The following is a 13,645-nucleotide window of genomic DNA, read 5'->3' as shown; positions in this document are numbered from 1 at the left end:
AGGGTGTTCCAAAAAGACCCGGATAACTTTGGTTGTTAACATATTTAGAACCACAAATGATACAACGATACCCTTGGTGAAGAAGGCACAGAAGGCACAGAAGATGGTGTGACAGTCTAACCATGTTCGATAAGTTGATATTTCATCCGAGTTTTTCAGATGAACGTTGACACATTTACCAATGTCGGGGCGAATGACGAGCACAGAACTGCATCACCCTATGATGCAGAAGTGGGCCATATTGACCCGGTGTGATTTTTGTTATCTGATAACTTTGTCATAAAAAACATTTTTATGCACGACCTTTCATAAGTGTTTTAAATAAAGGGTAATGCATGTTCCTATGTGTGTGGTTTTTTCAGGATTGTGGGAAAATATTTTAAAGTGAAATACCCTGATAATGCAGAAGTGGGTCATATTGACCTGGGCCAAGAATAATTGTTTGTTACACTATAACAAAACATTTTTATTCATAACATTTCATATATGCATCAAATAATGGATAATACATATTCCTGTTTGTGTTTTATTATTTTTATTTTTCACGATCACAGAGAAAAAAAAAATCTAATACCCCCTATAATGCAGAAGTGGGTCATATTGAACCGGCCTGATTTTGTTCTTCTATAACTTTTTTATAAAAACATTTTTATGCATAACCTTTCATAAGTGCTTCAAATAAAGGGTAGTACATGTTCCTATATCTGTTTTTTTTTTTCTTTTTCCATTCATAATTGAGGGAATACTTGTTATATTGACCCAGCCTGATTTTTGTTTCCCTAGAACATTGTTATAAAAACATTTATATGCATGACCTTTCACATATGCTTCAAATAAAGGATAATATATATTCCGATGTGTTTCCGTGGTTTTTTGGGGGTTTTTTTTTTCAGGATCATGGGAAAAAAATCTTTAAAAATCTAATACCCCCTATAATACAGAAGTGCATCATATTGACAAGGCATGATGTTTTTTTTCTTTCACTGTAACTGCTGTAAAATTCTTCTATGCATGAACTTTCATGAATACTTCAAATAAATACACACGGTAATATATATTACCCTTTTATTAGAGCTTATATGATAGGTCATGCTTGAAAATGTTTTGTAATTGTGAAACAAACAATCATTCTTGGCCTGGGTCAATATGACCCACTTCTGTATTAGCACAAAGTTTGTTTTGTGAATGACATTTTTCTCGTGATCCTGAAAGAGAAAAAAATAGAACAATCACAAAGGAATAACTATTACCCTTTATTTGAAGCATATATGAAAGGTCATACATAACAAAAAAATTTCTAACAAAGCTATAGCAAAACAAAAATCATGGTTGGTCCAAAAAGACCCACTAATGCATTCATGGGAAAAGGGGGGGGGGGGCGAGATATGGGGAAAAATGTACAGTAAAAAAAAAACATTTCAAAGAATACAACAATAGAGATAATTGCATTTTGTTGTATATTTTTGTCACAGTATATCTTCACCCATTTTGGAAAGACCAGCAAGAGAGAGAAAATAATTGAAGCAGGAGTCACAAACAAAGTTGCTCATTCATGAATTGCTCGTTCAAGTGATAATTATTCAATGACAATGCTTTAACAACACATTATGTTTTGAATGCATTTTCTGTTCCAAATTACTATTATAAAGCAGAAACGTGTGCGTTTTATCAATTATTGTGTATTTTAGCTTGTTCTTCAGAAACCAAAAGTAACCTCGTTTTTTTGTTCTGTCTCACAAATCTTTTGCAGAAATGCGTGTTTTTCATGAAGTCGTGTGAATTTTAGCGTGTTCTTACGAAAACAAAATATTTTACACAAGAAGCATAATTCACGCAAAAACGGATGAATTTGTCTAAAACAAGAATTTGTTACAACAAATGAGCTTGTTCTCACTCCGTTTTTTGTTGTAAATCACGATTCTGATGCAGAATCACGTATTTTTCATCAAATAGTGTGTATTTTATCTTTTAACTATTTGATGAAATAGTGTTCATCAAATAGAAACAAAATATTTCACATAAGAAACCTAATTCATGCAAAATCAGTCTTTTTGCCTTAACAAGAGTTTTTAACAACATATTTACTTGTTCTAACTCCGATTTTATTTTATTACAGCGCATGCGCTGGTATACAATTGCACCGAGTTTGAAATGTACCCGGTGTCTACCATGTCTCCGGTGTCCCCCCCCCCCCACACGCCTCAAGTGACAGCCAATGACGGCCGTCCGGTAGATGGCAGTGCGTAACCTAGACAGAAATGGCGACAATTGACGGAAATACCCGAGTATTCATGGGCCGACAACTGACGGAAACAATTGACGGATATACCCATAACTGACGGAAACATCCGAAAAGATAATATTAATAATTTGCCAGTTTCCGCATGAACTACACATTAGATTCACACAATACTGCCTTTTTCAATAGAAATTTGTGAAACTAATGTGTTATATATGTGAAAACCATTGAATTTATTGCTTTTTGGAAAAAAAAAACCAAGAAACGCTCCCCTCTCATGTACGAACGAATGAAAGACGCCATTTCTGCCCACCATGGCATTTCGCGCCAAACGCTGAACGCTGAAAGCTGAGTTCTTCTTATGCCATCATTGTCTTTAATATTAGCCATAAACAAGTGTTTCGTCATGCATTAGTCGTTGAAATTTACTTACAATTATGGCAGATATTGGTGGCAAAGTGAGAAGTGGTTCTTTCAACTAGGGACATCTTGAATTATTTTTTTACATCATTCTTTTGTGGCCCCCTGCCATGCTGTATTGAACGATTTCATTCCTTCTGTTATATATAAAGGTGCTTATCACAATAATAACAAGATTTTTACATTTCAAATATTAAGTATGCTTTTTAATTGTTTTTCAACTGAAAAAGCATAAATTTCATATTTTAACATTAGTGTACTCATTTGCTTCACCACACATGCTGTATTGAAGGATTTCACTTGTTTATTTTTTTATTTTTGTCCCAAATCATGATTCTAATGCAGAAACGTGATTTTCATCAAATGCTGTGTATTTTAGCTTGTTCTGAGGAAAACAAAATATTTTACATCACAAACATAATTCATGCAAAAACAGTCTTGTTTGCCTCACAGAAGAGATTTTAACAACACATTTGGTTGTTCTGACCCCGTCTTTTGTTCCAAATTACGATGCTAATGCAGAAACGTGTATTTTAGCTTATACTAAACAAGCAATGCATTTTACACAAGAAAACTTATTCATGTGAAAACTCTTATTTGCCTAAATCAAGGGTTTTTAAGAACACTTGAGGTTGCTTGAGACCCACTTGTGTTTCAAATCACGATTCTAAAGCAGAAATGATTTTTTTATTATTAAATAATGTGTATTTTCGCTTGTTCATAGGAAAACAAAGTATTTTAACCAAAATGAATGCAAGCAAAAAAGTTGAATTTGCTTAATACAAGAGATTTTCACAATTCATTAGCTTGTTACCTTCGCTCATGGATTCAGAGAGGGTATTGCATTTGGGTCTGTCTGTCTGGCTGTTTGTTTGTTTGTCTGCACAGAATTTTCGTATTTTTCTCCGCAACTGCTTGTCAGATTGAGACAAAATTTTCACCATTGTTGCGACTAATCTTGCAGAATGTTTCAATGATAATTATGACATCATCAGTCACCTGCTGTGGCAGCCATATTAGAAAAAAAGGAAAAACTTTGCATCTCTGAAACCACACGGAAAAATTTTAAACTTTGCCCTCTATATATGCAATTACGACGTCATAATGAGGTCATAGATGCCCTCGTTATGACGTCATAATTGCACATGTAAATCGCTGCATCAGTTTTTGAAGGACATTTCGGGATAAAATGGTCCATGGCGAAAAATGTCATAGCATCATCAGTCACGTGATTCGGCAGCCGTATTGTTTTTGTTTTTTTTAAACCTTCAAAAACTTTCTTCTCTGAAGTGGCTGAACAGATTGAGGCAAAACTTTACACATATGACCGTCTTTCCATAAAGAACAAAAGTGACACAAATGACATCCAAGGTGACATGGTTTGGCAGCCATATTGGATTTACCTGAAAACCTATAAAAATACACCACTCAAAAGAAGTCCTGGTGAGGGTTTGCTATCTCTGATTGCTCTTTTTCTTGTTTTGACCCTGTTTTTTTTCTGAATCACTATTTTGATGCAGAAATGCATATTTTCATCAAGTATTGTGTATTGTACCTTGTTCTAAGCAAAACGTTACATTTTTCACAATAAATTCAGTGCAAAAATGGTATTATAACCCCAAAACAAGTGTTTTTGTTAACAACATGATCAGTAGTTGTGACCACGTTTTTTGGTCTAAATCACTATTTCAATGCAGAAACATGTGCTTTTCATCAAATCATATGTACTTTATTTTGTTCTCAGCAAAACAAACTATGTTACAAAACAAAGCTAATTAATGAAAAAATGGTAGAATTTGCCTAATACAAGCGTTTTTAACAACATATTAGCTTATTCTCACACAATTATCTGTTCTATTTCACGATAGTAATGCAGTAACGCGTGTTTTCATCAAATAGTGTGTATTTTGCTTGTATGAAGCAAAACAATACATTTACACAAGAAACTCTCCTCTAGTTTACCCTCTCACAAGAAAACTCATTTTACTCTCCTATTTGGGCTTGTGCTCATGCCTCTCAACTTTCTCGGCTTCACGCTATGGAAACCAAGGCATTTAGGATCATTGGTATCTCCAGCGATGAGGCTGAGACCTTGGATCTCTCACTCTCTCACCACAGGCAGGTCGGTGATCTTTCTGTCTTCTACAATCTCCTCTCCATTCTCGACCTCCGCCCCCCCCCCCCCACTGCTCTGTCTGCAATATGTCCCCACCATATTGCAGGTCACTCAAGGTTTGTCAACAACTCCTTCTGGTAAAACTACCAAAATCATGGATAATGCTCTCCTTCACTCTTATTTCTCTTTTTTCCCTCCTTTGGAATAAACTCCCACACTCTCTTCAACCCCATTCTTCCCTCCAGGCCTTCAAAACAGCTGTTCACCACCACCTCTTATCTTCCTCCATCCCAAACCACGATCTTTTCTACCCCTGTTAATCCACCACAATCCCACCTCCTTCAAATTCCCTGATTTCTTTCCTGAAAGTCCCTCCAATGTACATCTTATGTACCCCATGTTCCCCCACCCAATCTCTCCCCCTTGCACAGATCTCCTAATGTCTGTTCCCCACTGTTTTGTCATTCCCTCTCCCGTCCCTCTTGTCGCATGCCCCCCTTGCTATGTGTTGTGTGTTAGCTCTCATACCAGCCTCGACAATGTGTACAAAGAAGAAAAATAAACCTAATTTTATGCAAAACGGTTGAATTTGCCTAATACAAGCGTTTTTAACAACACAGTAGCTTGTTCTAACCCCATTTTTTCCCCCATCAAATATTGTGCATTTAAGCCTGCACTAAGCAAAAAAAATCATTTAACACAAGAACCCTTATCCATGTAAAAGCAGTCAAATTTGCCTAATAGAACCGTTTTTCACAACACATGTTGAACTGACCCTGTTGTTTGTTCTCCATCACTATTCTAATGCAGAAATGCATTTTTTTTAAATCAAATAGTGTGTATTTTAGCTTGTTCTCAGTAAAATAAAAGACTTCACAAAGGAACCTAATTCGTGCAAAAATGGTGTTATTTGCCTAAAACAAGCATTTTTCACAGCACATTAGGTTGTTTCAACCCAGGTTTTTTTGCTCCCCCAAAATGGTTGTATTCAGCAATTTTTCATCAGTGTGTATTTTAGCTTGTTCGAAGCAAAACAAAATATTTTACACAATAAACTTAATTCACATGAAAACAGTTGAATATGCCTAATACAAGCATTTTTAGCAACACATGAGCTTGTTCTCACCACGTTTTTTGTTCTAAATCAATATTCTGATGCTGAAACGCATATTTTTCATCAACTCATGTTTATATTAGCTTGTAAGCAAAACAAAATATTTCACACAAGAAACCTAATTCATGCAAAAACTGTCATTTGCCTAAAACAAGTGTTTTTAAAGGTCCAGATAGCAGGATTTTTTTTTTTATTTGACGATAGATTTTTAAGTATTCAATAAAAAACTAAACATGGTTTTTAATTATAAAATTCCACATAACTGCTCTGGTTATTTCGTCCTCTGTGTGACGCAGTCGAGGGAAAGATTGTCTCAGTACAAAATGGAAAATGGCGCACAACTAGCTTTAGACTCATCAGGAAGTGAATTTGATGAATATTTTTCTCATGAAGAAACCATAGATTGTGACAATAGTCAAAATCCTTACATAAAAAGTGTTGTCAGACTGTACATGTTTGAACCAGAGGTTAAGACGATGTTGCAGGTCACGTGATATATGACAATCACATGGTCTTTCTTCGGGGTTGTTGCCACTCGAACGTAAAAGGGGATGATAATAAATCCAAATCACTATTTATTGTGAATGGGGGATAAAAAATACATTAAAACATTCCTTTCAAGATATTTATTCAAGAAAAGAACAAAAAATAAGTGTTTACTGAAGCCACATCTATTCGTTTTTCTGATTCTGTGGACCTTTCTGTCATCCTGCATTTGCCATCCTACATTGCCAAAGATGTGACTCGTTACGTATGCTTTCCCGGCCGGAATTTGGCTCTCTGGATGAGTTTCTGGAATAAAAAAACCAGTTGCTGGTAACCTTTAAGTGTCTGTATGATACAGAACTTGCTCATGGAGAAGAGGAATTAGATTCGATCACCCTGCAACAACTCCAACATGTGGTTATAATAAATAGGTGGTCCCTAATTTAAATGACCTCTTTCCACAATCCTTCTTTCTCTACTTTCAGAATTTCTACAGATTATGAACATTGCGTTTGCATGAAATTTTTCTCGTTTTATGAAGCAAAATGGCATTACTTTAAATAGTTGGTTTCTTCCAGAGCACAATATTAGTGCTGCATGCTCACCAATACATATCAGTGTCTCTTTCGCTAGCTCCAAAATGACCTGTGAACTTATTGATTTTGGTAAAGAATGAATGCTCGGCCAGATGCTGAATTATTATTTTCTCCTTCTCTTCTACAGTGCTTCATATCCTCTTTCATTTTCAGCTTACATTCTGACTTATCTGCAGGAATGAAAAACCTCCTTTATCACTTTTTCACTGCCCTCAAAATTATCTTCTAAAAATGGTTGAAATTCAAGTTTCTCTTTCAGAAATAGTAAAAATACAATACATGTTCATGAATTATATTTTCTGTAATTCATTGCTCTCCAATATCAAAACAGCAACAATCTTTTTGCCACTTTAAATTATATGGTTTGTTTGTTTGACCTGGTTTAATGTGGAGACTTCTTGCCGCACATTTGCCCAGTGGCATGACGGTCTCAAATATATGCAAAGGGTTAAATATAGAGTTTAAAATTAAGGAATATATCTGATACAAAAAAGAATGAATCATAAGAAAAATTATACAATAATTATACAATATATCTAATTTTGTGAGAATCAGCATCTCAGCATCAATAACGGTTCAATTAAGGGCATTTTGACTCACATTTGACATGTACACGACATAACTGTATTCAACTTTCAATTGATGACAAGCATCCTGCTATTGAGTGAAATACTCCATCTTTCATCTGTCGTTTTCATTCTTCTATCACAATCTATTCCTAACCACGTATGCTGTCCATCTATTCCATGCAAATAATCATGGCCTGTCTGTAATTAGGTTCATGTTATGCTGTGTAATTTTTCTTATAATTCATTATTTTTTTGTATCAGATATATTCTTAATTTTAAACTCTATGTTTAACCCTTTGCAAGTCTTTGAGACCGTCATGCCACTGGGCAGATGGGTTGCAAGAAGGTCTCAACATCTACTCAATTAATTTTGTGAGAATCAGCATCTCAGACGCACGACTGCAGCAAATTTCACAAACAGTATTGGTCGGGAAAGCCGTCAAACAATTTGCTTATGGAGGCGTTTTTTAATGCACGTCTAACCTGTTTAATCTGCCATGTTGTGGAAGGTTGCCATGTTGCCACGACTGCAGCAGTATGATTGCCATGTTGTGGAAGGTTGGAGGGGTGGGGTAGAGGGAGGTCGGCACCGGCAGACATGCTTGACTAGAAGGCTCATGGGATGGACTGATCATTTGTCGCCAGCAGTTTTCGTCCACCCCAACGATCATTCTTTGGGTCACCAAATGGTTGTTTGCTCAGAGGAAAACCATATATGGACAAATAACACCAGTGGAAAATTCAAGAATGCAGTTGGGGGCAGGGCTTAGAAACAGACACTTGGATGGAGCAACCAAATACTGAATTTCAAAACACATGACTAACACCTTTTATTTAATTACAAGGACATCAAGCTCATTCCAACATGCACTATGAATTAACAATTGTAATCTACGCCCATTTTAACCCCTTGGCCAGATCCATATAACAACACATTTAATTGTAAAATCGATAATGCAACCAAACTTTGCAGAATAATGGTTAGAGCTGCATCTGCTCTGTGTCTGACATCAGCAGTTTGAACCCCTGCCAAGTCATACCACAGACTAAATCTGGTAATGCTTTCTTGATGATCAGCATTTAAAAACAGATGAAGCATGGACAAATAACCATAGGCTGGCAATCATTGTGCAGGCTCGATGAGCTTCATGGTGTCATCCTTTTTTGAAGTTCCTTGAAAAGGAAACTACGTAATTAATTATTTGTCATTTATTAGTATGATTACAGATCCATTTTGATGAATACCAGCAATAATGAAATATTGCATATAAACTAACATCTCCTCGGTAGTTTGTGTTTTTTTAACCAAATCTATATTTTTAACATATACATCCAGGTTATGTCAACAGGTGAATGAGAGAGAAGATACTAATGTAAATATAATTCAATTATCTACAGAAAACGGCCATTAACCTAATTTGATATCATTATTTGATATTAGTGTTCTGTAATATTCCTGTAATAATGCAAGATCATAAAAAACACATGGTGAAATTTATAACAATTATAATAGTGAACATTTTTAGAGCTTTTGTACTATAACAGATATAGTTTGAGTAACAATGATTGAATAACAAAACAAGCTGATTTATGTGGAATCAGGTAAGTAATGAACTATCTAACGTTACATTTTAACTCGAGCTATAACTAACTTACATTATAATTCAGAAGCTTAACTTACGTTTTCCTAGTAACAAATTTATAAACTAACTTACGTTGTGCAGGTAAGTTCAGTATGATATCCACTTTGAGATGAACTCTTTATCACAGCAGAATTGTGAATGGGAAAAAATCCTCCAACAATGACATCCCCTCTTGAAGGCAAGTTATTTATGTCTTTTCTTGTTTGAGGGCTGCATACTTTCCCACAGGCAGAAAGCAGGTTAATAAATAATAAGCAAATAAAGATCATCGCTTATTCAAACATATGTTCACTTGTTAATGCAGAGGTTGAAGAACGCTTTATATTCTAAGCAAGGAAAAATTACACAGCAGCTTCTGACGTTTTGCATTTGTCTGTAAACCTGGGAAAACATCTGGTTCTATTGCACTTCAATCTCCTTTAAAATACCACAATTATTTTTAATTACCTTATAACACAACAAGAAGCAAATTTTATAATTATCTGTGACTGTGCAAAATCGGACAACATATTCTCAAATGTGAATCAAAATTATGCTTCGCAATATTTTTGACATAATTAAAATGGAACCATTGAATTTGTGGATTTTATAATACTTTGGAGACTTTTTGATGCTTTCAAATAAATGCATTAACCAGATGTCATATTTAATACAAGGTGTAAAATTTCCACATGAAAAGCAAGGAGGATAACTTGAATGTGTATGTGTGTATAAATTTATGTATGTAAGGGGTGGAGTTTAGTCACTGCACATCCATTTAACTTCAAAAGATTCAAAATATGTCCTTTCCCACGACTTTTTTTTTTATCTCTTGCACTCAACCTTGCCTGAACTAGCTCATGCAACGACATGTTGTACTGACCTCAGTCATCATGCAATGCTTTGAGAAGATCATTATTAAATACGAGAAATGGTACCCGGTGTTGCCGGGCACTGTCGGGTTCCTTCTCCCAGAACAGTGTATATTTAATGACGTACATGGCGCACACGTCACATGGGACATGTCAAGTTTGCGCATTACTTAGGCCGAGGTCACATTTGCCATGGCGGCCGTGGGGTCTCCAAAATCTGCGGCCACTAGCAATTATATGGCGGCCGCAGTATTTCCACGGTCACACAATGTAGCAGTCACATATGTTTTCATTTTTCGGGTAGCCGCATGGCGTATTTAGAAATTGTGGAGACCGAAAACATGGGGGTGCCGTACGGTCTTTGATTTGATGTTGCACGGTGACCTTAGGGCATCGCTGCGGTGGTCATAGAATTTTCAAGGCAGACGCAAGGTGCCCGCAAGGCGACCGCAGGTGGGCCCTAAGGCGAACGTGCGGCCAGACGGATGGTAACGAGTGGGTATATATACCAGTTCTTTTTTTACTGAAATAAAAATATACCAGTATATATAACTGAATATACTATAACTATAATATACCGTGGTGCCCCCAGAATCCGAACGCCCCATTGTTTGAACAAATTGGAATCCGAACAATTTTTTCGAGAAAATTTTGCCCTAAAAACCTAATACATTTTAAAAAACCGAACACAACGAAGCGTTCATATTTGTTCACGTGTCACCCCCACCTGTTCGAGCCGCATCTTCGTGCTTTGTTCATTCAGTTCGTCGGTGGAAGTCCTCATGAAAGCATCTCTCGTGTGTCGATCGATACTTTAGGCCTCATTCACATTTGCTCTACGGCGAGGATACGGCGGCCGTACGCCCTCTGAATTGACAGAAACGTGCGGCGGCCGCAGAGAAACTGAGGTGGCCTCAGGGTGGCCCTACGCCGTATGACTATATTTTACAGGTCGTAAGGTCGCCATGTAATTATAATGCGGAGTTATAACTTTTTTTCATTTCTACGTTCGCCGTAGAAATTCGACAAGCCAAAACAAAAGAACTGGTTTAAAAAAAAAAATTAACCCATTCGTTACCGTCCGTCTGGCCACACGTTTGGCTTAGGGCCCCCTGCGGTCACCCTGCGGTCACCTTGCGGTCACCTTGCGTCTGCCTTGAAAATTATATGGCAGCTGCAGGAACGCCCTAAGTTCACCGTGCGACTTCAAATCAAAGACCGTACGGCAACCCCACGTTTTTGGTCTCCACAATTTATAAATACCCCGTGCGTCTACCCGAAAAATAAAAACATATGTGACTGCTACATTGTGTGACCATGGAAATACTGCGGCCGCTTTATAATTGCTAGTGCCCGTACATTTTGTAGAACCTCCGGCCGCCGAGCCAAATGTGACTTAGGCCTTACCTCGTGTTTTCACCTTCATTTGTGATGTTTGTTTTTTTAATCATCTTGTATTTTGATTAATAACAAAAAAGCAATCCGATCACGTGGTGTGACGGACTGTCGGGCAAGGATTGAATTTCACAGCAAAACCAGTTGTAATTTGGAATATCCATGATTACGTCAGCCTGATGCGTTTGATGAAAGTGATTGTGGTTCTGCGGGCATCATGTTTGATTAGCTGCCCCGGGGGCAGCGCTCTCGCAAAGTGCGCGAGCGATCGGAACCCAGGACGGAGCTCGAGCCTGTGTGGACCTTTGGATGTGGTGATTGTACCAGTTTACATACAATACACTGCCACCGAAGGTCATTTATTCGTCTTATTTTACCTTGAACATGGGGAATTTGAGTTTGAAGTGTCTTGAAAGTGGGTTTTCTTTGGGTCCACGAACGGATTAATTCACTCCATTATTTCTTATTGGGAAAATATTTTTGGAATCCGAATTTTTTGCAATCCGAACAGCCTCCTGGAACGAATTAAATTGGGATTCTGGGGGCACCACTGTATAGGCAAACACCAATACTCCGATCTCTAGTGGTAGTGAACGGTGGATGCACGGTCGACGCAGACTGCCACGGAGGCCGTACGTAGGTGCACGGCGGGCGTAGGGGAACCGTGCGTCGACCCTGCATTGCCCGCAGGTAGTCACACAGACCGCAAGGCCACCGTACGATGACCATGGAAATAGTGCGGCGCCATAATTTTTTGGGGGATGGGAAAATTCATTTTTCATTGAGAAGAGCTTACGGCAGCCGCACGAATAACGCAAGCCCACCGTATGCCCTACGTACGGTTGACGTGGAACACATCTACGTCATAGCTTGGCTTCTCAAATTGCTATGGCGAACGTAGAAATGAAAAAAAAGTTATAACTCCACACTATAATTCCACGGCGCCCCTACGGCCTGTAAAATATAATCAAATGGCGTAGGGCCTCCCTGAGGCCACCTCAGTTTCTCTGCGGCCGCCGCACGTTTCTGTCAATTCAGAGGGTGTACGCCCGCCGTATCCTCGCCGTAGAGCAAATGTGACCTAGGCCTTACTGAAAAATGGAAAGTCTGTGTTTTGAAAGAAGACGATAAATATTTGTGTGGTGTGCACTTAAAAAGTTCTAGATGGTCTAAAGGGTACATTCCAATTGTATTTAGCATCTAAAGAGACAAAAGTGTCTGAACTCTCAAGCATGTGAAAAGGGTCCAAAATCCTTTGGATTCAAAAAGGACCAAGTGGTCGAAAGATCAAAATGGTCCAAAAAAGATGCGCATGTCACATGGGACACGTCAAAATAACATGGGGGCATAGTTATTATGCTGGGGGTGCGGTTACAGGGATGAGTGACCATGGTAACAATGGTGGCTTCGGGCACAAAATGGAAGAAACTTACATGAATATTAATGCAAGTATGCACGAATGCACAGAGGACACAATGGGTTTATCACTGATGGGAGTGTTTCGGTGAGAGTGTGATATAATAAGGTTTATTTATGGATGGAAACATAGGCGTGGATATTGAAGGGTGTGATTGCAAGGATGAGTGACGGGTGGTGGCATGTGCATTGTGAGGTTCATGTACTTTTCATGCTCGAGAAACCGTCACGAGATGCGCTCGCGCATGGTGTGTGTGTGCCGATGTCACATTTACAGCCTGCCTTCATCTCCCCGGTAAACCGGGGAAGGATAACAGATGTGAAATGTGCGACATATTGTGAAGCTGAGAGGGTGCTCCTTTCAACGAGGCGTGGTCACGTGATCGAGGTCGTTGTCTCAAGTGTGTCAAGGTACTGAACATTGGTAATCGCGTGGGAAATTAGGAATGCTTGTTCTCCCTTATCCTTGCTGAACAATTCATGAGTGTAAACTATGATGCAGAGATATGCTGTAGCAGCCTCAATCACCCCATAAGGACTTTAGCAGCATGCAGGACAAGTGACGTGTACGATCCCCAGACTTATGTGAGTGACCCATGGCATCTCCGCGGAGAGTCTGGGTTAGCCCCAAATTATGTCATAGATACGTCTTCGGTCCACTCGACCTCATCCACCCAGCCTCGCTGATCGTTGAGCAGCACCACATGGTTGCAAACAGCACTGAGCACAGTGAGTGTGAAATGAGAATTTGAATGTGTGAGATTTTAACCAGATGCCTTCTTTGTCGGGATCTGGAGAGG

General features: G+C 38.2%; 1 protein-coding gene and 2 long non-coding RNA genes across 4 annotated transcripts in view; 2 read left to right on the top strand and 1 right to left on the bottom strand.

Annotated features, from left to right (window-relative positions):
• Positions 1–13,645, top strand: part of LOC147034943 (extracellular calcium-sensing receptor-like) — a gene marked incomplete at its 5' end in the record, with an annotated part of 379,428 nt that overhangs the window by 31,095 nt on the left and 334,688 nt on the right. The window lies entirely within an intron of this gene.
• The window catches only part of LOC147034945 (uncharacterized), a 116,716-nt gene that overhangs the window by 16,354 nt on the left and 86,717 nt on the right, over positions 1–13,645 (top strand). For both annotated transcript variants that reach the window (XR_015060838.1, XR_015060836.1), the window contains one exon: positions 13,123–13,256. This is a non-coding gene — a long non-coding RNA (uncharacterized LOC147034945). The remainder of the gene's footprint in view (positions 1–13,122; positions 13,257–13,645) is intronic.
• LOC147034946 (uncharacterized) overlaps positions 3,480–13,645 on the bottom strand; it is a 44,107-nt gene continuing 33,941 nt past the window's right edge. The window contains exons 3-4 of the long non-coding RNA XR_015060832.1: positions 9,256–9,400; positions 3,480–8,713 (exon numbers count right to left, since the gene is read on the bottom strand). This is a non-coding gene — a long non-coding RNA (uncharacterized LOC147034946). The remainder of the gene's footprint in view (positions 8,714–9,255; positions 9,401–13,645) is intronic.

Source organism: Eptatretus burgeri, chromosome 1, assembly GCF_056783735.1.
Source record: "Eptatretus burgeri isolate ZD-2024b chromosome 1, Ebu_testis_v1, whole genome shotgun sequence".
NCBI lineage: Eukaryota > Metazoa > Chordata > Myxini > Myxiniformes > Myxinidae > Eptatretus > Eptatretus burgeri.
Note: the sequence above shows the minus strand (reverse complement) of the source record. Positions and strands in the feature narration are given on the sequence as shown.